This window comes from Oncorhynchus masou, chromosome 30 (genome assembly GCF_036934945.1).
Source record: "Oncorhynchus masou masou isolate Uvic2021 chromosome 30, UVic_Omas_1.1, whole genome shotgun sequence".
NCBI classification, from domain to species: domain Eukaryota; kingdom Metazoa; phylum Chordata; class Actinopteri; order Salmoniformes; family Salmonidae; genus Oncorhynchus; species Oncorhynchus masou.
In genome coordinates, this window is record NC_088241.1 from 43,238,219 (window position 1) to 43,265,533 (window position 27,315).

The 27,315-nt window shown below is 42.2% G+C and overlaps 1 protein-coding gene across 3 annotated transcripts in view; it reads left to right on the forward strand.

Moving 5' to 3' along the window:
• Positions 1–5,985: 5,985 nt before the first annotated feature.
• Positions 5,986–27,315, forward strand: part of LOC135522634 (MAGUK p55 subfamily member 7-like) — a 273,268-nt gene continuing 251,938 nt past the window's right edge. For all 3 annotated transcript variants that reach the window (XM_064949080.1, XM_064949082.1, XM_064949081.1), the window contains exon 1: positions 5,986–6,181. The gene's annotated coding sequence lies outside the window, so the exon portion shown is untranslated. The remainder of the gene's footprint in view (positions 6,182–27,315) is intronic.

The following is a 27,315-nucleotide window of genomic DNA, read 5'->3' on the forward strand; positions in this document are numbered from 1 at the left end:
CAAAAAGCGAAGCTCAGGCTGCAAACCACCCGCTTCCCTCCCACCACTACATCCGGGAAACTGTGGAGCTAAACTCGGCCGCCATCATCCGGTTGCCGATTAAATAACATCGGCAAAAATATATAGTAGCTAGTGGTACTTCTGTCACTTTTGGTCACAAATGCACTCTTTCAAAGAAGTTGATGTCTAGTAATTCGAGTATCTACTTGAAAAAGATTCTCCCTTTTTCGATTGTGGATATCTTGTGACACTTGGTGGATATTTGTGGAAGTGAATTGACAAATATTGTGACCTATTGTACAGTATGTTGTCTACTCTACTTCTAAGGATGATGTGGACTGTATGGTTAAAAGAGATGGGGCAAAAGGAGTGGCAAATAAGTCTGGCTGCACATCTGACTGGCTGACTTACTGCAAATTGAGGAATTGTGTGACAAAACTCAACAAAAAGAAGAGGAAACTGTATTATGAAATCAAGATCAATGATATAAAGAATGATGAAAAAATAACATTGGATAAATGATGGGCAGAAAGACAAATTAAACTCCATCTTTCATCGAATCAAATGGCTTATTCATCACAAAACTATTTAATGTTGCCAATTATTTTAATGACTACTTCATTGGCAAAGTGGGCAAACTTAGGCATGCAATGCCAGCAAGCTGTTCTTCGCAAAAAAATGATTTTTGATCCATTACAATGCTGTTTCGTTGTAAACAAATTAACTACACAGACTTTCAGCATGCTTATGTAGAAGGGCACTCAATATGTACTGTACTAACACAAATTACTGATGATTGGTTGAAAGAAATTGATAATAAGGAGATTTGAGAGCTGTGATGTTAGATTTAGTTAAACCTTTGATATTATTGACCATAACCTTTTGTTGAGAAAACAGTTTTGTTTTTCAACTTCTGCCATATCGTGTATTCAGAGCTACTGTATCTATCATAACTCAGAGGGTTTTCTTTAATGGAAGCTTCTCTAATGTCAAACATGTAAAGTGTGGTGTACTGCAGGGCAGCTCTCTAGGCTCTCTACTCTTCTATTTTTACCAATGACCTGCCACTGGCATTGAACAAAGCATGTGTGTCCATGTATGCTGATGATTTAACTACATACGCATCAGCAGTCACAGCGAATGAAGTCACTGAAAACCTTAACAAAGACTTGCAATCTGTTTCGGAATGGGTGACCAGTAATAAACTGGTCCTGAACATCTCTAAAACTAAGAGCATTGTATTTGGTCCAAATCATTCCCTAAGTTCTAGACCTCAGCAGAATCTGGTAATGAATGGTGTGGCTGTTGAACCAATTGAGTAGGCTAAATTACTTGGTGTTACCTTAGATTGTAAACTTCCATGGTCAAAACATATAGATTCAATGGTTGTAACGATGGGGAGACGTCTAGCCATAATAAAGAGATGCTCTGCTTTTTTTGACACCACACTCCACAAACCAAGTCCTGAAGGCTCAAATTTGATCTTATCTTGATCATTGTGCAGTCATATGGTCAACTGCTGCAAAGAAAGACCTAGTTAAGCTGAAACTGGCCCAGACCTTTATCTCCCTCACCAACTTTAAACATCAGCTATCTGAGCAGCTAACCGATCGCTGCAACTGTACATAATCTATTGGTAAATAGCCCACCCATTTTCACCTACCTCATCCCCACAGTTTTTATTTATTTACTTTTCTGCTCTTTTGCACACCAATATCTCTACCTGTACATGATCATTTATCAATCCAGTGTTAATCTGCAATATTGTAATTATTCGCCTACCTCCTCATGCCTTTTGCACACATTGTATATAGACTCCCCTTTTTTTTCTTTTTTTTTCTACTGTGTTATTGACATGTTAATTGTTTACTCCATGTGTAACTGTGTTGTCTGTTCACACTGCTATGCTTTATCTTGGCCAGGTCGCAGTTGTAAATGAGAACTTGTTCTCAACTGGCCTACCTGGTTAAATAAAGGTGAAATAAAAAAAAAAATAAACAGAGTGGCACATCTTGCGCTTCATTGTAATCAGAGGGCTAATAAAAGGAATATGCATGCCAGTCTTTCTGGCTAACAGTTAAGAAAAGACTGACTGCGTCACTTCTTGTTTTTATAAGAAACATGAATGTGTTGTACATTCCAAATAGTTTGCATAGTCAACTTACACACATCATTGAAACACACACTTACCCCACCAGACATGCTACCAGGGGTCTTTTCACAGTCCCCAGGTCCAGAACAAGGCCATTTACATATTGTTAGCATGGTCAGAATGAAGAGAGAGCCTAAAGGCCATGGACAAAAGAAGCTATGTGCATCAGCACTTTGGTGCACAATGCATTTTGACTATGGGTCAGGAGGGCACAGTATGAAGCTCTCTTTGTTGATTGATTTCTAGAACAAGCTGATTGTAGACTCATGCAATGCTTAATGCTCTGTTGGTTAAGACAATCAGCATACATTTAACAGGAGTGAAAACATTTCTACACAATGTTGCACCATTACACTTTCATTATTGAAAAGGTTAATAGAAGAAGCAATTACATACAAATAAATAGGCTAGTTTGTGTTTGCAGAGGGAGTCTTTGGGGGACCAATTCGTTTATTGAAATCACAGTTTAGTTTGGGGAAAAAATAACAAAGAAGGTTTTCTTTGGTACTGTTTCTGGTCAGTTGTGGACTCGGTCAGCAACAAATAAGTCTGTGAAAGCACTGTAGCACTTTAGGAAGTGTTTGAGCCATCCAGTGAAAGTAACGAGATAGAAGCCATTAGTGTACTCGTGTCAATGTGTTTTACTGTAAACCTGTTTCAGAAAAGCTCATCTAAATTTCAAGACTTTAATTAATAAAGGTAGCTTGTTTTTTAAATTCCCCTTTGACTGTTTAAATGGGGCTTTCCCATTCATGTACTCTAATACTAGCGCTTGAAGGCTACAATTGGCCTAGACCTTTGATTTCAATAATCAAATATCACGTAGTGCTCCTCTTCTTACAAATTAATACAGGATCGTAGGCTAGCAGGGATATTGAAAACGACATCTGTATTTAATCTTTATTTGACCATTGAAAATTATGAGTATTTAGGCCAAGGCCTACTTGTAAGTGCCAGAACTGACTAACAATCCACGTGATATGTATTAAAAAACACCAGGGGGCGCCATAGATCACATTTTCCTATGGTACGGTACATCTGAAAATAACACTTGTTGCCTATGATTGGTGCTTCTCTGCACTGAGATTGAGACAATGTTGGCATGTCACAAACACCTCAATAACATTTTATTGCAGCCAGGGATTTAAAGATGCAACAAATACATCCAATACATGTATGTATAAGCAATACATAAATAGCTTGAAATAGTAAGGCCAGCTAATCCTGGAAGGCTAAATTCTTCAGGGGGCAGGTATGTGCAAGTCTCACTTATAACCTTTAGCTTGGGCATGTTAAAACAAACCAATAACAGAGATATAGAACAGGAAGAAGCCTAAATCAAGCAAAGCAAAACAACTCATTCTTCTCATATTTCCTAATAAATCCACAGAACATTTCAGAGAGCAAAAAGCCTGATATCATTCCTCTTGATATCATGCCTGGTAGTGGAAAAAGTCTTGAGCAAAAGTAAAGACATCTTAATAAAAAATTACTAAAGTAAAAGTGAATGTCACCCAGTAAAATACTACTTGAGTTCAAGTTTAAAACTATTTGGTTTAAAATATATGTAAGTATCAAAAGTAAATATAATTGATAACATATACTTAAGTATCAAAAGTGAAAGTAAACGTATAAATAATTTCAAATTCCTTATATTAAGCAAACCAGAAGATACAATTACATTTTTATTTAAAAATTTCCTGTCCTGCTCAAGCATTCAAAAAGTAATTTTGGGTGTTAGGAATAATGTATGGAGTAAAAAGTACATTATTTTCTTTAGGAATGTAGTGACGTAAAATGAAAAGTTGTCAAAAATATAGATTGTAAAGTAAAGTACAGATACCCCCAAAAACTACTGAAGTGGTACTCTAAAGTATTTTTACTTAATTACTTTTCACTACTGCTGGCTAGTAGCGCTTATCGACTGTATACAAATAGTGGGCAGTACGAAGCGTGAGTTTGACTTAGCATGCCCGCAATTTGCCTTCGTTTTCAGTCAGCGGTTCCCAAACCAGGGGTCACAACACCATGTTGGGTCACCTGATATAAAAATAGGTTAGTGGGAGAATTGAGAAAATCCAGAAGAAAAAAACACACACACACACACACACACATATATATATATATATATATATAAAAATATTCTGGATTTTCTATATATATACCAAAATATATAGATATATTATAATATCGTCTTTGTATCTCAAATCTAAAATTCAAACAGAGTTCCCTTAGATTATGGGAAAAGGTCGCACTTGAATCATTCCCACAGTAAATGGCTAGGTCCGCTTCGCAATGAAACCACACAATATTGTAGACTGATATTACCGCATTTGATATGGTGAAAACAATGTGTGGGGAGGCAGAGGCACATAATCTCATATCAATACCTTTCTCAGATAACACTGTTACACGAATAAGATATGCCCTTGCTAGCAATCAAGAGGAAACTTGTCCTGAACGATTCAAACTCCCTAGTTTATCCTCTCCAAATGGACTTTAGCTGCGAGGGTCGAGATGCATACGCATTGACTTTGTTTGCTACAACCTTCATGTAGGGGATGCTATTCACGAGGACATATTGTTCTGTCCCACGATTCCCGAGCATGAAACGGAATATGTGATGTTCAGTTTGCTGCTAAGCTATATTGACGAAAAACAGATTCTATATGGGATCGAATGGTGGCCTTTTCCATAGATGGGGCTCCATCTATCACCGGGCGGAGAGCAGCCCAAAGGGACTCAAATTGATTAAATATCCTGCCGTCTCCCTATGAGCACTAATGCCGCGTTCAACCCACTGGGAACACAAAACGGGGAAATCTCCAACTTCCCGAGTGTTCAAGAAAACCGATAAACTCGGAAAGATTCCGAACGGTCATCCAACTCGGAATTCAACTCGCGAAATCTGGCCTCATTCTAGAGCTCAGACTTTCCAACCTAAAGATCACCGACGTCATGATTTGACATTGTATTTCTCCGAGTATCCAGATGTCTTGAAAGCACCATAAGACTCATGGTAGGCTACCCTTCGCTAGCTCATACTGTATCTACGTGAAGCTGGATTCAGTGCTCTCATCTGCATTAAAACCATATATCGATCCAGGTTGGATGTGAAAGCAGAGATGGGGTGCGTACTGTAGACCACGCCCGCTGACTTTGAGACTCTCGGGCATGACTTGCATCAAGCACACACATCTCATAAGTGGTGGAGAGATAAGAGACATAATGTCAATTGACTGCCCCACATTAAAAGTATGTGATGGTAAGTTGAGAAGACAGTCAGAAATACTGTTAGAATGTTTTTCAACTGACTGCCATAAAAATAAGTAAACGTTGGCTATTAATTTGGCCGCATAATTGTTTTCACATGGGTGGGGTCACGATAATTTTCAGATTTCAAAATGAGGTTGTGGGCCCAAAAAGTTTAGGAACCCCTGTTTTAAACATCTTCATAATACTGGTAAACAAACTCTGCTTACACACAGATTAGAATAAGTAAGTACATTTTTATGATAAAAGTATAATATTTGATATAGGAATATTAGATAATCCAAATGTATACTTTATCATATTTAGAATACATTTATGGATAATTTACTTATAAAGCCTTTCTAAATAATTTGAAGTATACCTTAAAGTTAACATGGCGAATATCCAAATGAAATACAGTATTATTGACTTAGTCTGAATACTGTACTTTTTCTCTTATTCGAACAATGTTGCAAGAGAAGCAGGCATTGGCGGGTGATTGATAACTTGAGAGAACCAATAAAAATGGGCAGATGAACAACTGGCAACGCCCAAAACGGGAATACGAATGAGGATGGCACTGGGCGTTTCTTTGTGGAAGGCTCGCGTCCCAGACAGAGAAAGAACAAGGATGAGATATTGAAACAGGCAGAAAGTCTCCGTCTAGAATTTCAAGATCAAATTAAGGCTGGCTGCAAAGCAGTTTCTATCCCGAAGTGATCAGGTGAAGTGCCAACCTCAGTGTGAGCACATTTGCACCAACGCAACGAAGCTTGAGTGAGTAATATTGTATTTTGACGATTCCATGTTGCGTGGGAAAGAAACTTGCAAGCTGCTCTCATAGCAGTTAGTTAATATTAGTTAAGAAATTAGCTAAATTGTGTTTTACATGCGCTCACATCTCTTAACTAGATGTATATCTGAAATATGTGAGAGTTTAGCTGTGCTTTCTGAAAGAAAAAGTTAGCCATCGCTAGCTAGCAAGCGCGGTTGCGAAGGAATACGGAGCCGTTTCTTGAGCTCGAGCCAAGTGTTTTGAAACGGAGCTTGTCACTGACAGCGCGAGGCAAGTAGTCCGTATTTTCAATCTAACCTCTACATATTTTGGGACATTTTCCGTGTCTGGAATAAGGACTTAAAAAAACAAAACAATCCATGTTATGGTAGCTAGATCCTTTATCTTTATTTATATAATAGTGAAGCTAACTAGCGAGCTAGTTCCTTCAACGATAGAGCTCGGCTCGCTCTCAACCCAGCAAGTTCAAGTCGGAGCAAGTTGCGATGTTGATAGTGAAATGACTCTATTCGTTAGGATTCTAGTTATAGATTGCATTTGCTCTCCGTTGTATTATTGGTAGATAATGACAAAGGTATTTAGTGGGTTATGTCTCTGCCATATTAGGCAAATATACCAATGGCGATCATGTCACCTGTATACGTTCTGGGTGACAGCAGGTGTTCGAAATGTAAACACCACCAGTATTTGCACATGTATTTAGGTCAGGCAAATAAACATATGTCATTGTCTTTTTGTACAGTATTGGCTTCATGGATAACACTTCACATTAAGTTGTAAAGTGTAATAATATTGTTTATCAAATTTTAGTCTGGGGACAGACTGCGTGATTGGGTGGGGGTCTGGGCTCCGGGTCATGAGCAAACCCAAACGGAAGCTGCGGGGATTTAAAAAAAAAATATATATTTGGCGATTTCTGCTGAAAATCTGCGGATACATTTTTATTTTTTTGGACTCTAGTGTTGTAACATTATTTAATAACATTGGGAACATGGTTTTACGTAAATAAATGCTTAATTCTGTGTATTAAATGACAATGAACACACGGCTATCCTTCTACTAAAGCTCAGTCAAAAATAACCTCTACACAGACTCAACCTTTATATGATCCTTTTATCGTAAGTGTTTCCTTATGGAAAAACATATATGATAGACAAATAAATAGAGCATAATCAACAAAGTGCAAAGGCATATAAATACAAATAATACATTGAATCCATCTATAATTACTTAAACACCAAATCGATTAGATTAACGATTCTGTCCCTTCGTTCCATTAATGAACAATTATCAAATTGCTTCAAACCAAATCACAGAAAGAGTGGTAGAGTTGGTGGGTGTGTATGTGACTGACATGCTTTTTAGTGCTCAATGCTATTATACTTTGCAATCAACAACATTGAAAAAAAAATATCACTGCAATGTGAGCTAAGGCTGGAATCCTGTCCTGCCTAGCTGCCCACCAGTCCACTGCACTCAGTTCCATAGTCTGCCTTGTTGATGCCCATGTATCTGTGCCACTCCTCTGCAGACACCTGACTCCGAGCAGGGATGGCATGGACATAGTCCTTAATGTCCTTGGTCCTACCACCTGGGCTGGATCTAGAACAGTTAGTGACGTGAACAGGGAAAGGTTTTTCTAGCACATTCTGCAGCTTGATTGAGCATGCTGCCATGGCAGACTGGAACAACTCTGGAAGCTTCCCCAGCAGCTCAGTTGTATGAAGGAGCCAGTCATCAGGCCCAGCTGTTCCGCCATACTCAAACTGCATTTGCAGGTCCTCCAGCTTGCTGGCAATGTTGTGGGCTGTTGGCACAGAGGTCTCCTCCAGCCTTGTCAGGTTAGCCACTATCTCCATGCTATGTTCCACAATGAGCACTGTCTGGGCTTTCAGCTGGGCCTTGTGTTCCCTCAGCAGCTCACCAAGGTCCTGGACACACTTGGCCGTTTCTAATAAGGTTGTGTTTTAAGTCAGGTACTCCAAGCCTTCTTCATGTAGCTAGCTGAGGTCACTTACAAAAGCCTACACATTGCTAAAGTCATCTCCAGTGTTGTTGACACAGGAAATGACAGCTTGGGACACAGTGGTAAAGTTGATTTTGTCCAAGAAAGCTAGGTCTGCTACAACAGGTCACTCACCCACTGACTGGAGTAAGATGGCGAGTGCACATCTTCCAAATGCATCGGTCGTCTCATCAATATAAATGTCCTTTCCCTGTACAGCATCTTTGATGTCCTGTCCATATTGTGAATAGAGCTCTGGAAGGTACTCTGTATGCAGATGGGATGGCGCTGGGATAGACCCTCCCTGATTTTTGGAGAATTTACCTCCCCCCAAGTCTGTGATTTGCTTTTGTAATTCCTAACTTCTCACTTGTTTTGATAGCTCCACCATGTAATTTTGTTGTCAAGAAGAGATATTAACTAACTAGAGCAAACTTACTAGCTAGTTAATATATCTGTAGCTAGCTAAAGCGTCAGAATGTTTACCTGGTCCAGTAGCCCTCCTATTCTTCTGTCAGAGTGACCTCAGGTGCTCCACCGCAGTGTGACGTCATATGTAGACAATTAAATGCTGACTGCAGAATACTACTCCTCCATCCTCATACTGTTCAGCTGGAAACTCCCTGGCTTTGGCTGTTATACTGGTCGCCAAGTGTTTACTCCTCAGCTCCTCTGCTGTAAATCTTGGCATTTTATGTTCGCTGTCTGAGGAGAGAAGTATCTGTCATTCATTCACACAGCTGTCTGCACCCTACACCTCTCACTCACACAGGGGAGGGGCTACGGTGGGAGACTGGGCTACACCTCACTCACCCAGGGGAGGAGCTACGGTGGGAGACTGGGCTACATCTTTGGCTATACTTTTCGGTGATTGAAATACATCAATGAAAAGAGGAAAAACTTAAATTCAACAAGTCAGTTTGATTTAGCTTTGCTATCACCTGTCATGTTATTTTTAGCTTTAGAATCCAATTAACCCTATTTGAAATTTCCCGGATCTTGTCATGAGTAGTCTATCCTGTACATGTACATCGGATACAACCAATGATCAGGCCTAGCCTTCATAATGTGGTTTGTGGTCTGCTTCAGGGGGTGAGAACTAGGCCAAACCAGGGGATGATGGCAGGGCTGTGGTTTGACTGGGGCTGCTCAGATCACCCTCGTCTTCATCCCATGGCTAGAAAGCTATAGCCTGGCCAGATTTCTGTGGATCCCAGTTAGTCTACAATGTTCCGTTGGCGCTGCATGCCCTTCCTGTATAATTCAAAGGGGATCAGACGGTGACTGTAGAAGGGCTTCACCCTTGACTCACCTAAACTTCTTGGCTTTAACGTTACCAACTGAAATGCACCCAGGTTGCTCTTATACCTGTGTGTAGTAACACTGTAATAACTACTGTAATAAGTGTTACATAGCTAATACTGTAATTGTATAGTAATGGAGTTGAGCAGCTTTTTTTTATTGCAATTAGAAAACTATCCTAAACTTTGTCTACTAACAATGCAAGAAGTCTTCCCCCAAACAGTGAGAATTGTTTCTTTAGATGGATTCCTTCCAGGGGTCAGTCAGTTGAAGGATTTCACCTGGATGTTGCATCCTGTTCTTGTGTGTTGTATTGATGTTCTTACCCTCCAGCAGCTGGAAACTAGCAGAGGGGGAGTGGGAGGCCCGAGTGGGGTCAGCCCTGAGAGCGCAGCTCCAGATGGGGAGCGATGGAGGGGGCAGCCTGGTCATATGAACCTGTGTCTGAGACCCCTGGCCTGACATAACTTACATTCCTCAGGTTTTGTTCCTCGTGCGAAGGGAGTGGTGGGTCTCTCGGGAGGGGGAGCGATGTCTGGAAATGCTATTTGTGCTATGCTCAAATTACACTCAGTCAGCTCGTAGTCTCACGAGTCATCTGCTGTTTGCACTAGACCTACTTTGAGACAAAATCGCTTCCTGCTGAGCTATTGATTAAACTAAAGCCAGGTTATGAATATCTGTGGGCTTTCATAATTGAGGGAGAGAAGTGGGATATCTGTGTTGGCCCAGCCTAAGTTAGAATTTTAAAGACTTTATACTGTATGCTTGGTCTCTAGGAAATAGGGCATGCCCATCAGGAGCAAGCCTTAGGTGCAGGCCTAGTTATTTCTGCCAGGGCTGGGAATTGGCAGGGACCTGACGACATGATATTATCACAATACTTAGGTGCCGATATGTATTGAGATTCTATATATAGTATATATAGCGATTCAAAACTGCGCTTTTTTTATTGCGATTCGATGTTCCAATCATTTTGCTCACTATATATCTGCAGAGGGACAAAACTGACATGTTTTGATCAGTCATTGAGATAAGTGCTGAAAATGTTGGCTCACCATTTTAGAATGCAGAAAGAGAAATGTCAGAGTTTTGGTGTAGGTAGGCTACAGCTCACTACTGCTAGCAATTTTATTTTATTATTGATTTGACAAATCGATAGTCACAGTATCGACCTAAAATCGATGCTCTACGGTATCGATGTTTCCACCATCACTAATTTCTACACCTCGTTTCAAAAAGTTTGTGGTGGTAAAATGTCAGGTATGTAGGCCACGTTCGGTAAGTGGATACTTGTACTGTATGCGGCAATGCAGGCCATCCACTTCCACATTCACATGTGGAAAAACAAGTAACAAGTAGCTAAGGCATGTGAGACAGTTGTACAAAGGTCCTTGCCTCCTAACTGCTTCTGTACTGCCTCATCAGCACCCTATTTTTCATAGGGCTCTGTTCAAAAGTAGTGCACTATACAGAGACTAGGGTGTCATTTGGGACTGTTACGAATCCTTTTTGGCCCGACAGTCTAGGGGGGGGGGATGGTAATGAGACCCGTAACATAACTCACGCAAATTATAATAGTGACAAAGCAAAAGTGTGAACGAAATAACCAGGACAACTGAAATCTACCGTCAAACTCAAGGTTTATTTGAAAACACACGGTAATGGGGGGGGGGAGCAGGAAAAGGGGCTGAGCTTGACCCAAGGAAAGAAACAATAAGTATTCAAAAAAAACCTAAGCTAGACTAGCCTACTTTAACAACAGCTAACTAACTAACCAAAAATACATTGGGTGGTCCGCCCAGTTCTAACTAGTGTATTTAACAAAGTCTACCTACGGGTAGTGTATGCCCATGGGCGACTTGTCTTGGTTTCTCCTTTTCCCACCAGCAATCAAACACAAACATCATAACCAAAACAATACTCACAGGTGATGACAAAGTGCTATGGAGGTGCTCAAACAAAAGAGAGGTTAATACACAACGAGAGAGTGAAACACAGAGACCTACAGACATGGCATTTACAGAGAGATTGAGCTCTAGAGCAAACAACTGACAGGGTTTTTAAACCAAGGGAAAGGAACTGTGATTGGGTAGGAAACAGGAGGAGGGATGTGTCTTCTGATTAATGATTGATTGTTGACTGATTGGGGAGTGATGATTTTCACCTGTGAGGGGAGGAGAGAAAACACACACACAGGATACACACACAGGATACTGGTATCCGTAACAGGGACGCATCCAACACACTCACTGCAGATGACAGGCAGCAGCTCCTCTGGCTTGTTCAGTTACCTAGGGATAGGGAGGGACATGCCAAATGACTGCCGAGTGATGACATATTTAGGTGAATGGATGCTTAAGTATTCTACTGCATCTCTTTTGGGGTCAGATGTTGGCGTGTTTGTTTCTCGCTCCAGGAATGCATAGTGACGTGGAGGTACCTGTAGTGTACACAGCACACACTACATTGCATCCCAAGTGGCCCCCTATTCCCTTGATAGTGCACTACTTTTGACCAGAACCCTTAATGTTGTGCACTATATAGGTAATAGGGTGCCATTTGGGACCTAGTGTCAGTGCTCCACAGTGCTACAAGTCATTGGAGCCAGGCAATCATCACAGCCACTGTTTAGAGGAAACAAGCTCTCGGGACATCCACCCGACAATGGCCTGGAATTCTCTCTCTTGGATTAATTGCTGTCAATGTCAGCTTCGGTTGCCTTGTAAGGTTCTTAGGTCAGACAGCGCTTCTGTTTCCTCCTCTGGACCGGCGGTGTAGTGTCGGGTTACCCATCACCGTGATGCGTTCTGAGCTGGAATGAGTCCACCAGGCAGATGTCAGCCATCAGACACCAGCAACAGTCAGCGGTCACATTTGATTACCAGCTATAAAGCTTCTCCTCTATCCCCCCAGGCACGTTGTCACTACAACAGACTGGTGGTTGGGGCCTATGAGGAGAAAACTTAGACAGAGAAACACACCTTATTGGGGGACAAGAGAAGGTCAGGCATCAAGATGTTGTGATATGGACATCGGACACTGAAGCGCAACTGTTTCCCTTGAGCAAAATAATATATATATTGTGCTGTGTGTTTATAAATCGTCTGAGTAGGAGTGCTGATTTAGGGTCAGGGGGACCTGATCTTAGGTCAGTAACCTACATGATCATCTCTAGGCTGCAGTACGTTCACATAATATTAATTCCATTCTCCTACAGCTGATCTCAGACTAGTGCTTACAGAAGCTCCATTACAGTGCAACACACTAGCAGAGCAGAAGAGCGTGCTCAGCCCCCAGCTCTATACATGGCAGAGCAGCTTAGACTGACACGGAACCCAAACTGGCTGCGCGAGTGCACCATCGTGCATACGTTTTGTCCCCCCACACCAAACGTGATCACGACACGCAGATTAAAATATCAAAACAAACCCTGAACCAATTACATTAATTTAGGGACAGGGCGAAAAGCATTAAACATTTTTGGCAATTTAGCTAGCTAGCTTGCACTTGCTCGCTAGTTTGTCCTATTTAGCTAGCTTGCTGTTGCTAGCTAATTTGTCCTGCGATATAAACATTGAGTTATTATTTTACCTGAAATGCACAAGGTCCTCTACTCTGCCAATTAATCCACACATAAAATGGTCAACCCGAATTGTTTCTAGTCATCTCTCCTCCTTCCAGGCCTTTTCTCCTCTTGACTTTATATTGCGATTGGCAACTTTAATAAATTAGGTGCATTACCGCCACTGACCTCGTTCGTCTTTGTCACCAACATGGGAATAACCAATGAGGAGATGGCATGTGGGTACCTGTTTCTATAAACCAATGAGGAGATGGGAGAGGCAGGACTTGCAGATCGCGCTGCAAGTCCTGCCTCTCCCATCACAAATAGAACTGACTTCTATTTTAACCCTTGGCAACGCAGATGCTCGTTGGTGCGCCGAGTAGTGGGGGTGCAATAATTGAATAATATAGATTTCTAAATTCATTTTTCTATGCAATGCGAGCGGTGTAGTCAGCCTGTAACGTCAGCCAGGGGCTTATTTGTCTGCTGTTGTTTTATTGATGATGGTGTTCCATGAATGGTCCCTGTTCTGTTCCCAGCATTAGACTACTACTACGACTCTCTACGGGTCCCTTAACCCGTGCCTGTAAATTATTCAACTACCAGGCAAGGAAGACAGGGAAAACAAGACCGAAACAGGCCTAACTACTGTGTGTGTGTGTAGCTCCGCCTGTCATGTCATATGCTGGTAGGTGGGAAACGTTAACCACAGCACATACAATACCTGCCTGTTTTTGTTAAATATGAGGTGATGAAAGTCCACCTGGACCAGTCTGAGTAGTAGGATCAGTTTTGCCTTTTTAGATCACAAAGAATAAGATTACATGGACAGGATGGACCTGATGTTAGTTCTGCACTTCTACTCTGAGATGCTTTTTGAATACTGGCTCTGATGTGTAAACATACTAGGCCATTTTTAAAGTGGACATTGTCCTTGTCACTGGTTTACCTATCACCTCACATCCGCATAATAGGATATCTGTTTATGGTTTGTGGATTACAAATAATATGTCCAACGTTATAGCCTTTCAATGGTGTGAATCGAGTACTCATGCTAATGGTCACGAGTTGGTGTCTTCATTTAGCCTGTATGTGTGTGCAGTGTGGTGTGTGATGACATTGTCCTTGTCACTCACATCGTCCTTGTCACTGGTTTTCCTGTCACTCCACGTCAGCACTATCTGCATCATAGGATATCTGTTTATGGTTTGTAGATTACAAATAAAGTGGCCAACATTATAACCTGTCAGTGGTGTGTATCGAGTACCTATATTAATGTGTGTGTGTGTATGCTGCTTTGCATCCATAGTTACCCTTTTTAAGGCACAATCCTTGATGTGGAGAATGTGGACAGAATCCAGACATTAAAACAAAATTCAACAATATTCAAAAATGTATTGAACTTATTTGGAAATCAACTAAATCTATTGAAAATGTATTAATTTGCCCAAGTTTATCAGAATACATGAATAGAATGCATCAGTGATACAGTATTTCTTTCTGAAGAGGCAATGAGAATATGTGCGGTGCGCACACCGACCAGTTTTTGTAGCTGTTAGCGAAGATGCTTGTGAAATGTCTTCTGGAGTTTTTAAACTTGTAGGATGGCCAAAGTTAGGGTGACTAAATCAATGGAGGCTGTGTTCTGTGACAGAAATTAGGCTACGGACTACCTGACAGGCTCACTTTCCCATTGAACTAGTCATCTATCTTCTCGAATCCGCAGGACATAAAACAAAATAAAGGTAAGATTGATATAGAGTTTGAGAGCTGACATGTAGTATTTTAGTATACGCTTTTCATATTCATTCGAAATTCTGTTTTTCAAAGATTTCTCACAAAAACAAGCGTAACCCTGTGAAATCTCAACAGAGCACTGAGCGTATACTGTACCAAGCTTTTTATTTTCAAAAGCCTTTTACATTTAATTCCGCTCGTGTCATGCTAATTTTTCTTTTTGCCACTCGCGGAAACAACTTTGAAGATGACTGCCATAAAATGTTAAATTCTCAAAAGTTATGAGGAACCCAAACCGCTTTGTCAACAGAGTTCGGAGCTTATAATCGGATGTATTAGGTTCATAATGTGAATTTAATATTTTTTATTTTTCGGGAGGGCATAATGAAATGTTTGAAAAACGACCCCGCTGAATGATTCAGAACATGAATGAGCATATTTGTCTTGGTAAAATTTATTTTATAACATAAGGAAGCGAAATTTCATTACCAAAATGCGTTTTCACCCACTTTGGGCGGAGTGGGTAGACACCCCACAAAGTAGTCTATGCTTACAGTGCAGAATTATATCATGATGAGTTGCATCAATCCAGTGGGTATTTGATAGCCCTACCTCAGTTGAACTGTAACAGACTGGCTGTGAAGCACAAATAAGATACAGGCCTACATTCATAGTGGTTCTAATTCAACTCTAGGGTAATGAATATTGGTTGTGTCCAAGCCAAGGCGTCTCTGGTGTGTCTTACACATGTTGGGCTACACAGACAGCTTCTGATAAGCCGCCCTTACACACACATCCTCCCTCTTCTCCAAGCTTAGCGGTGTACCCTATCAAGTAGCCTTGCCTCGCTCGCAGCCTTAGTTAGAGCCCACTAATGTCTGAGACTACCTAGTCTATCAAGTGACAGGGATCCCATCAGCTGTGTGTGTGTGTGTGTGTGTGTGTGTGTGTGTGTGTGTGTGTGTGTGTGTGTGTGTGTGTGTGTAAGGGATCCTACAGTCGTCACCTGACTCCCCTCTGACTCTCAGTGGTAAAGGCCATTTGCTACTTGGAAGGTTGGTGGTTGCCATCCTGACACGATATGTCGGGACAGGGAGGATCGTTTAGTTTACCCTTCCATATCTAAGAATGGGTCCCAAATGGCACCCTATTCCCTATATAGCCCTAAGGGCCCTGGCCAAAAGTAGTGCACTATGTAGGGAATACGTTGCCATTTCTGACACCGGCTAAGACAAAGTTGTTGGTCACTACTGTAGTAAAGCTTTTATTTTCTACCTGATGTTTACCAGTACAGAGTACATACACACCATATTGCTTGCCCTTTTTCTATGAGATGATGCTTGCCCATGATCTTGCCTTTTGCCCTTTTTTATCTTCAGTATGTTGTCAAACTGTGCCTTTGTGAGGGCCTGAGTGAGGGCGTCAGGTCAGGACGGAGTGGGTGTTGTGCTAGTCTTTGGCTGTATCTCAAATGGCACCCTAGGAAATAGTTCTACTTTTGACCAGTGCCAACAGGGACCCAACCTTTGAACCCCTCCCTCAGGTCAGAATACTGAGTGTTGAAGGTGGTGCTGGGTTTACTCGGTCCTCCCCTCCCTTCTCCCCTCCCTCCCCTGCTCCGTTGGCTCCTTTCTGGGCTGAGTCTTGTCCTGGGGCGTGCTGTTGGTGCAGCTGTAACAGCAATGGTTTTCATGGCAGTAATCTTCTCTTTGTGCCAGGGCTGTCTGAAGTGTTGTCAGCTGCATGTGTGGCTCCATTTACATACCTTCCAGACTGCCACCCCTTGCCGCCCTGCTGAAGGCCCCAGAGTAGGGCTGGGCTGTAAACCCTATTTTACTATATACCGGTATTGATGAACAGACTGGTTTGGATATTTACTTTATCTAACTTTACGGTATTTACATTTTTGATGTTTTAAATGTAGTAACTGAGTGATGATAATCCAAATAATGGCAATCATTCATTCTTACCGGCAGTAAGACATTGCTAACAGTTGAACATTTGCTAGCAAGAGCATCGGTTGTGCGTATGTACTTTTCTGACATGAATAGTGCCTGTGAGGCAGCGCTGGAGCCAAAAGCACTCTAGAAATTGTCACAAAGTCCCTTGTGGCGAAAGTAAGAACTGCCATTGAATCCATTGAAAATACATGGTTATTGAGTGTGCTTTTTCATGGTCCTTCGAGCAGTATAGGTGCAGTTATCCTGGGACATGACAAGTAGAGACGGGATAAAGTTTGTGCCGCATGCCATTCCCCAGATGAGGAACACACGCTCTGCCTGCAGACTGCCAGCTAGAACCAGCACCCCAGCCGACACTTCATTTAGTGTTCCTTCTGGACCATCCATCACTGGACTCAACTCCAGTGCTGGTCCCTACACAGCCTGCTGCACTTGCAGGCCTGCTTGGCTTGGACATGATGCTCCCACTCAGCACCTCAGGTTCCAGCAGCACCCAAGCCTCCACTATCTCTCCTAGACCTGTCATCGTCGGACCAACCACAGTGCTGGTCCCGATATCCACTGCCGTTCTGGAGGACCAGTCCGGCCCTGACCTGGGCCCATCTCCAGACCCTCCAGACCTGGATCCAGCAACAGGACCAGATCTGGGCCTGTTTCCGACTCCGGACCTGGATGCACATCCAGCCTCTGAAGGAGAGCCTCCCTCTAACCTCCATCTCGCCATGTTCCGGCCAAGGATGCCTGGCCCGACTCGGTGGAATGGTCTCTTCCACCAGTCTGGGAACCACCAGCAGCATGGGCATGGACTTCCCTGACAATGTGAGCACCTTGTCCCGCACTGTCCGCTCCATCCCTGCCACTGAGTCAGTGGTGACGTCTTTGTCTGTCTCTGTGTCTGTCTCTGTGTCTGTCTCCATCTGTGTCTCTGTCTGTCTGTGTCTGTCCTGAGTGTTGAATAAAGCCTGTTCTGTACTGTCTCCTACTGGTCATTTTCCAATATATTAAACCGGCACCTCTATCCAAGTCCACCACCAGTTGTTGGCGCTCTTTTTCATACAGGATAATTATTCTGATAAAGGAAGTGACTATTTCACAAATAGAGGCAAACAAAGACCAAATAAATGTGGAAATGATAACAAATTAGTGAAGGAATTGCAGAACTGTATGTTTATTGAACAGTATAAAACAGAAGAGAGAGAGCCCCATTTAAAACCAATTAGAATGTATTTGTTACACTACTTTGAACTTTTTATTATTCAAAAACATAAAATACTGTCAAATACGTCAATTTTAGAAATATTGTGATATGATAATTTGACCATAATCGCCCAGCCCTACCCCAAAGGCTGCCCTCTTCTATGCCTGTTTAACATCCAGTCTTTCTTGACCTGAATGGTCGTTTCGTGTAAGGATGTGTGGGTTTGTGTCAATGTAGCCTTCTTTACAACTACTGTAAGTTACTTTAAATGGAGGAGTATATACAATACAAATGTCAAGAAGTCATGCCATAATTTGAACCCAGTCTTCTACCACAGCTTTACTTTGCCAGTAATTTATGTCCCAGGTCGGGCTATACACTAAAAGCAGCCTCAGAATCTAAACAACCCTAGGATGCATCTCAAATGGAACCCTATTCTGTATATAGTGCACTACGTTTGGCCAGGGCCCATAGTGTACTATGTATGGATTACATGCACTATGCAAGCTCTCCTCTCCCACTCACAAACATGTTGTTCCTCCTTTCATATCAAACAACGGAGCCTCTGAGTTAGCTCTTAGCTCACCACTAATTGCTGCATAGCCTCACTTGAACCATCTCCTATAGTGAAACCTTTGGCTTTGTCGCAATTACAGTGAGGTAAATATAGCAAGAGGAACGTTGGGGGTTGATTTCAAAAGGCTTTTGGTGTTTTGGCAGATGGTTGGTGTGGAGTTGTGGACCACGCACTGTGGCTGTAGCTGTGAAGTAGCCTACGTGTTCTCCTTCTCTTCCCCCCCCCTCCTCCTCCTCATGCTTCTCTTCCCCATCCTCTTCCTCCTCTTCATGCTTCTTTGTCCCCCCCTCCTCCTCCTCTTCATGCCTCTTCATGCCTCTTCATGCTTATCTCCCCCCTCCTCCTTCATGCTTCACTTCCCACCTCCTCAGGAAGACCCTGAATCCATCCCTTTTTCAGGGATGGATTCAGGCATGGGCGAGTGTCAACCCTTTTTTATCTGATACTAGAGCTCGACCGATAAATCAGTTGGCTGATATTAGCCTTTCACCAAAATATTTGTATTGGTCTATATTCCACAGATAAAGCACCAATATTATATACATAGAATGAACAAATACGTCGGCTCATTTAAAAAAAAAAATCAAAAGGTTCCTAAAGAGGGCGCTCTACGAGCTGCTCATTGAACATCATTCAGCCAAAGTCGTCACAACGTGAGAGAAAGTAGGCATGGTGGTTTGATGCTGAGTAGCTTGCTACAGCCAGCGACAGCATATTTGAATAAGTAAATAATCAAAAGTACGCTACACTAAGCAAGCAGCCCTGTCATCACATTCTCACTTAGTTAACGCTAGCTGGCTACCTAGCCAGCAAGGTAGTTGGGCTCTATCTAGCTAGAAAGGTAGTTAGCCTAGATAACATTAGCTAGCAATCTTCATTATGTGAGAACACTGGACTGTAGCCAAAGTGAACACTCATCCTGAATAGAAAAATAACACCATTACTGTCTGGGCCTATTATGTTAGTGGGCTTATTTAGTTTGTTTTCCCAAATTGTCTCTTCAGGGTGCAGGGTTTGGTCTCTTCAGGGTGCAGGGTTAGTAAAGAAAAGGACTAAGGTGGGCAAGGTTTGCAGTTCAGGGTATTTATCAACAAACTAAAAAGCACGGCATAAGGATACAGTGGCACATGGGGGGGGGGGGGTAGGATGGAGATTTGATGGTTTGTGTGACGACCCTCCCACTCTGTCTGCCGTATTCTGGCTTTGTTCTTGTTTCCTTATTAGGATGCCTGTGGGCGGAGTTGGGGATGGTTGTCAGCTACATGGGAAACACCTGGGCCAGGTGTGTCCCAGGATAAATAGACCTCTTCCACATTCATGGAGGAGACTCTCCATGCAGACACCTTTGTAGATTGTGTTATGGTTCTTGGTGGCCTTTTGGTTGTTTGCATTGGCACCTTTCAACACCCTGCATTATCACATTCATGCATGCAAAACACTCACTTACACAACTGATAACTGATTACACACACCATTGTATATTTTCCTTAGTTGCTTTGGTTAATAAATATATATTTTGTTACTCCTTATCTCCACGTTGTCTCCCTTTGTTACGGGCTTTGAGCCGGTTCGTGACACTTGTAAGGGCAGTAGGTAAGTTTGTGATAACTTGTATGATAGAAGGCTGTGGTTCTGGGTGATGCTAAGGTGGAGATACATTAGCATACGTGACTGAGCAGTGCCATAATAACAAGAGAATATGAAGTAGGCTTCACCATGTAGCAGTACAACAATACACAAGCTAGGATAAACAAAGGATATTATGCTGCACTGCAGGAAAAGTACGAAGCCAGTGCAGACATCAAACTATGAGCTTACAAATGTACACAGTTTACAATATTACAATTACTGCTACATAATTTAAGGCACTTTACTCAGGTCACGTACAACAAAAGGTAAAGGAATTGGGCCACCCCATGCCACCACAAATGCTTAACAAACAATGAGGCAAAAATAAGCAGCTTATATACAGTTGAAGTCGGAAGTTTACATATACCTTAGCCAAATACATTTAAACTCAGTTTTTAACAATTCCTGGTCAGAAGTTTACATACTCAATTGGGATTGGGTACCATTGCCTTTAAATGGTTAAACTTGGGTCAAACATTTCAGGTAGACCTTCCACAAGCTTCCCACAATAAGTTGGGTGAATTTTGGCCCATTCTTCCTGACAGAGCTGGTGTAACTGAGTCAGGTTTGTAGGCCTCCTTGCTCGCACACGCTTTTTCAGTTCTGTCCACAAATGTTCTATAGGATTGAGGTCAGGGCTTTGTAATGGTCACTCCAATATACCTTTACTTTGTTGTCCTTAAGCCATTTTGACACAACTTTGGAAGTATAATTGGGGTCATTGTCCGTTTGGAAGACACATTTGCGACCAAGGTTTAACTTCAATATATCCACATAATTTTCCTCCCTCATGATGCCATCTATTTTGTGAAGTGCACCAGTCCCTCCTGCAGCAAAGATCCCCCAAAACATGATGCTGCCACCCCCGTGCTTCACGGTTGGGATGGTGTTCTTCGGCTTGCAAGCTGCCCCTTTTTCCTCCAAACATAACGATGGTCTTTATGGCCAAACAATTCTATTTTTGTTTCATCAGACCAGAGGACATTTCTCCAAAAAGTACAATCTTTGTCCCCATGTGCAGTTGCAAACCGTAGTCTGGCTTTTGTATGGCAGTTTTGGAGCAGTGGCTTCTTCCTTGCTGAGCGGTCTTTCAGGTTGTGTCGATATAGGACTCTTTTTACTGTGGATACAGATACTTTTATACCTATTTCCTCCAGCATCTTCACAAGGTCCTTTGCTGTTGTTCTGGGATTAATTTGCACTTTTTGCACTAAAGTACGTTCATCTCTAGGAGACAGACTGAATCTCCTTCCTGAGCGGTATGACGGCTGCGTGGTCCCATGGTGTTTATACTTGCATACTATTGTACAGATAAACGTGGTACCTTCAGGCGTTTGGAAATTGCTCCCAAGGATGAACCAGACTTGTGGAGGTCTACAATCTTTTTTCTGAGGTCTTGTCTGATTTCTTTAGATTTTCCCATGATGCCAAGCAAAGAGGCACTGAGTTTGAAGACAGGCCTTGAAATGTATCCAGGGGTTCACCTCCAATTGACTCAAAGTGATGTCAAATATCATATCAGAATCTTCGAAAGCCACGACATCATTTTCTGGAATTTTCCAAGCTGTTTAAAAGGCACAGTCAACTTAGTGCATGTAATCTTCTGACCCACTGGAATTGTGATACAGTGAATTACAAGTGAAATAATCTGTCTAAACAATTGTTGGAAAAATAACTTGTGTCATGCACAAAGTAGATGTCCCAACCGACTTGTCGTGTCGTTTTGTTAGATAAAATCCCTTTTCATATCCTGAAAAGGTCCATAAAGCATGCATGATTGATTTTGTATTTCCACTTGTTCAATTTGCAAAGAAAGGAATCTGTGAAAATCTCACCCTAAACGGTGTTTCAACGAGTCAAATCACATTCGTATTTATTCCTCAGAGATCCTAGAACGCATCAAGACTTCACTATATCATTAGGGGTGTAGTATATCCTATAGGAAACCATATTTGGTCAGATAGTGACACCTTCATGGCATGCCGATGACGTGGACGGTCTTCACTTGAACGACTATCTTTGTCAAAAAAGCACCAATCAGGGTCAAACAAAGCTAACTAGATAGCCAATGATCTGGGCTTTACGGGAGTGTCCGGAAACCCTGCGTCTTTTGCAAAATGTAGGTGCTGACCTTTTCTTTTCGGGACAACAATTTATACGAATATTCAGAGTTATGAAGTTATTAAAACTGGCTGTTTTGCAAATGTTGAACTTTTAATATGGCTACCAATTCTAGAAAAGCTAAATCGAAGTCCAAGTATACAGATTTGACGATATTCTTGCAGAAGAATGTAATATGAATGCAACTGTCTCCTTCACGATTTGCCCAAATGTACCTGGGAGACGTCACACTAAATGTCATGTAGTTTGCTCATACTTCAAGTTATCCGTCTGAAACTTTGCACATACACTGCTGCCATAGGAATTACAACCACATTGATGGCTAGAACTTGGACCTTTCTCTTGCATTTCAAAGATGGTAGTAGAAAATAAACTTTTTTTTTCTTTTAATTTTCTTCTACCAGATCTATTGTGTTATATTCTCCCACTTTCAATTGACATTCCACAAACTTCAAAGTGTTTCCTTTCAAGTGGTACCAAGAATATGCATATCCTTGCTTCAGGGTCTGAGCTACAGGCAGTTAGATTATGTCATTTTAGGCAAAAATTGAAAAAAGGGGGGCTATCCCTAAGTTCAAAACCATCTTAACTAAAGTTGCACTTGAAAAGACTCCATATTTAGAACAGCTAAATGCGTCGTTAGATGATTTTTTTTTTGCCCTTCTGTGTCACTTTCAACACGAAGATCTCTGCTAAACACAAAATCAAGATCTTTATCTGTCTTTGTGTACCCGCCGAAAACTAACTTCAGAAACAAACGTGACTAAAAATACAAAGTTGTCTTTGCAATTGTTTCAAAACAGGAAAGGATATAATATGTTAAAAATTAAAAATGAGATGACTGTACATATAGGCCTATATTTTAATAATGTTAAAATCAATTTCTTGTTCATTCAGTTTTATTTAGTTATTTGTATGCTACTGTCTTATTTTTGCCTCCAATATATTTTGTGAAGGGTAGCCTACATGTGCTCAGTGACATGTCAAATCCTGATTTAGTTCATTATTATAAGGTAAGTATTAGAATAAGCTGCCTCAATATTTGTAGCCATAGGTGATATTTCATAGGCGCTGATCCGTCGTCAGTGTTGTATAATAATTATAATTTTAAGGTAGGATTTGAAAGGGAAAAAGCTGATCCGAGAGCAGAGCGGCCTTTCGTTTGCTCCAATCAGTATCGACGCATGCCTCAACAATGCACTTAGCAAACGCCTGTAAGCGAGGGAACTTAGGCTATCGGGAACAGGGCCCAGAGCTGTTCGGATCTATACGAAGCATTGTAAAAACAATTGGGAGGCACACGGCGACGCAGGACAGAACTTGGCGACGCAGGACAGAACTTGATTTAACCGCTGCATGTCTCTAGGCTCCGCAATTGCGTCACAACCTCCGTTCGTTCGGAGCTTCCGGACCGCATAAATCAGCTTTTACTCATAGGGGGCAGCGCTGAGCTAGCCTGCAACGTTACTTTCCGGAATAGCTCAAACTGCGCATGTTTCCATGAGATGCCACCTTAACCATCTTCATTTGGCTTCAATATGCTTTTGAGTCTTCAAATAGGAATGAGTTGTCACGTGATCATTGACTTTGTCCATTCATGTTTATACAGTCATTGGGGTGACAGGGTTATGTGAGGGGACCATGTTAATGGCTTCCATGGGGGGGATGGGCTGCTGGGGCAGCAGGCGTTTCAGTTGCATCTTTAGTAAGGCTGCATTTGAATGAGTTCTGGTGAGCAGTAGGCTACTCCCCCATCTCCCAGGCTAGGAGAAGACCATCCCAAGGACATGCTAACAGGTCACAACGCTGCACAGTGGGGGTGTGTGGAAGGAGTGGGAGGGAAACCGAGTGGGAAGGCAGACGCATTAATAACTGATTACAACTGCAACTCTCAGGCCCTAATCTCACATTCCTAGTCTCCCCCTCCAAACTCACACAAATGGTCACTATATTGTCTTTTTCCCCCTCCAACACTTGTTTTTCCCAACAAATTCTTTCAGAGATTTTTTCCCCATGTAGCTTTCTCTGTCTAGTTTATTGGGTCATTGGCTGCATCCCAAATGGCACACTATTCCCTATATAGTGCACTTCTTTTGACCAGAAACTTATGTGCACTATGTAAGGAATAGGTTGCCATATGGGACTTAGCCATTGGGCTTGGGTGTAAAACAATGCTGCTCTTTCTCTCTCCTTTTTCTGAATCTGTCCATTTAGACTGCTGGTAGGTTATCTAATTGACCATCGGTGGCTTCTATGGCCCACTAGCCAAGAAAGAGGGGGTGTCCGGGAGAAAAAGTGATAGAGAGAGAGAGAGAGTTGCCTGGAAGATGAAGGAAGAGAGGAATTGAAAGAGAGCCAAAGAAATACAACTTGATAATTAATTCCATCACAGGAGGCTACTGAAGGGTGGAAGACTCATAATAATGGCTGGAACGGAGCAAATGGAATGGCATCAAACACCTGTAAACCATGTGTTTAATGTATTTGATACCAATCCACATATTCTGCTCGAGTCAATAACACGAGCCCGTTCTCCCCAATTACGGTGCCACCAACCTCCTGTGAATTCCATGGTTTTCTATTTTTATGAGTACAGCTCCACTAAAACAAAGGGTCTGGCAAATGGACAGAGGGCATGAACCATCGCCTCCATCTCTGAGCCCCAAACTCAATGGGCTTCAGTGAAGACATTGCAACCCCCCTCCTTTCTTACCGCTTCTGACAATGGGGTGTGGGATATGATAGGATGTGATTCATTGTTCAGTTTCGAAAAAAGTCAAGCTTTTTCGGTGTAAATAGGGGATTTTACTCTCACAGGGAGCAATGCTATCTAAATTGTTATGATAGCAGATAGGTTTGTGTGGGATACATGTCTCCTTAATGTCAGACACAACCGGAGGATTGGCTACCCACATCACCAGTCACGTTACTGCGTTGTGCCCTATGGGCCCAGGCCAAAGTCGCGCACTAGAAAGGGATTCAGATGCCACACCGTATCTCGCTCGTATCTGGATAAAGACTGCACATTGCTCTATCTAAATCCAGAAGTCTCTTAGGCAGGGTTATTTATTGTTCAGAAGAGCCAACATAGTAACGTAATAGTAACTCCCGCAGGAGTGTGTTGCGTATAAATACCTTCAGAGGCTCTACATCCGCTGGGCTGTTTTAATCTCATCAGTGACTGAGCAGATCCTCTCTCATGGAGCTCTGCCAGTGACACCACCCCACCAGGGCAGGGCTAGTCTAGTAGTGAACTGGTCCTGCTGCATGGGATCGCCCCGGGCTCAGCTCCTCAGCTAATCTGTTTCACCCAGCGGCCTCCACTGGCCTTTCTTCTTAACACACTGTCCCCAGCCGCCTCCTCCACTTTCAGAGGTTCAATCCCAATCTCCCCCCCCTCCATGATGCTTTTTGGAGCTGGTGTATGTGCCACCCTCTTTCTGATGTTAAGGCTTAGGCCTCCATTGGCTTTGAGGCTGACAGGCTGCTGTCCTTTCTCCAGTTCTATCCCCAGTCTGAGTCTCTGCTGTTTTCTGAGACATTTTTTTGAAGGTGTGTGTGGGTATTTCTCTCTTTCCCATCAGCAGGGTACTATTCACTAGGAAAGAACCTGAAGTAAATGGGCCAAAACGGAGATAGACTACCCGGAACTTGTCAAAATTGTACATTTTGCACTAAGAATACGACCCAGGCCTTCATCAGCCTATGCCTATACTAGAGGCCGACTGATTAATCGGAATGGCCGATTATTTAGGGCCGATTTCAAGTTTTCATAACAATTGGAAATCGGTATTTTTGGGCGCCGATTTCCGATTAATTTTTTAAATAAATTTTAATTTTAATTTTTTATAGCTTTATTTAACTAGGCAAGTCAGTTAAAAACACATTCTTATTTTCAATGACTGCCTAGGAACAGTGGGTTAACTGCCTTGTTCAGGGGCAGAACGACAGATTTTCACCTTGTTAGCTCAGGGGTTTCAATCTTGCAACCGCACAGTTAACTAGTTCAACGCTCTAACCATTGCACTCCACGAGTAGCCTGCCTGTTACGCGAATGCAGTAGAAGCCAAGGTGAAATGCTAGCTTGCATTAAACTTATCTTATGAAAAACAATCAATCATAATCACTAGTTGTAACTACTAATCCAGTTTAGCAGGCAATATTAACCTGATGAAATTGTGTCATTTCTCTTGCGTTCATTGCACGCAGAGTCAGGGTATATGCAACAGTTTGGGCTGACTGGCTCATTGCGAACTAATTTGCCAGAATTTTACGTAATTATGACATACATTGAAGGTTGTGCAATGTAACAAGAATATTTGACTTAGGGATGCCACCCGTTAGATAAAATACAGAACGGTTCCGTATTTCACTGAAATAATAAACGTTTTGTTTTTGAAATGATAGTTTCCGGATTCGATCATAATAATGACCAAAGGCTCGTATTTCTGTGTGTTATTATGTTGTAATTAAGTCTGATTTGATAGAGCAGTCTGACTGAGCAGCAGCAGTCCCGTAATCATTTATTCAAACAGCTCTTTCGTGCGTTTTGCCAGCAGCTCTTCGCAAGCACAGCGCTGTTTATGGCTTCAAGCCTCTCAAGTCCCGAGATTAGGCTGGTGTAACCGATGTGAAATGGCTAGCTAGTTAGCGGGGTGTGCGCTAATAGCGTTTCAAACGTCACTCGCTCTGAGACTTGGAGTGGTTGTTCCCCTTGCCCTGCAAGGGCTGCGGCTTTTGTGGAGCGATGGGTAAAGATGCTTCGAGTGTGGCTGTTGTCGATGTGTTCCTGGTTCGAGCCCAGGTAGGAGCGAGGAGAGGGACGGAAGCTATACTGTTACACTGGCAATACTAAAGTGCCTAAAAGAACATCCAATAGTCAAAGGTATATGAAATACAAATGGTATAATAATAATAATAATATATCCCATTTAGCAGACGCTTTTGTCCAAAGCGACTTACAAGTCAGCTGGGGCCACTACTTTTGCATATGGGTGGCCCCAGTGGGAAACGAACC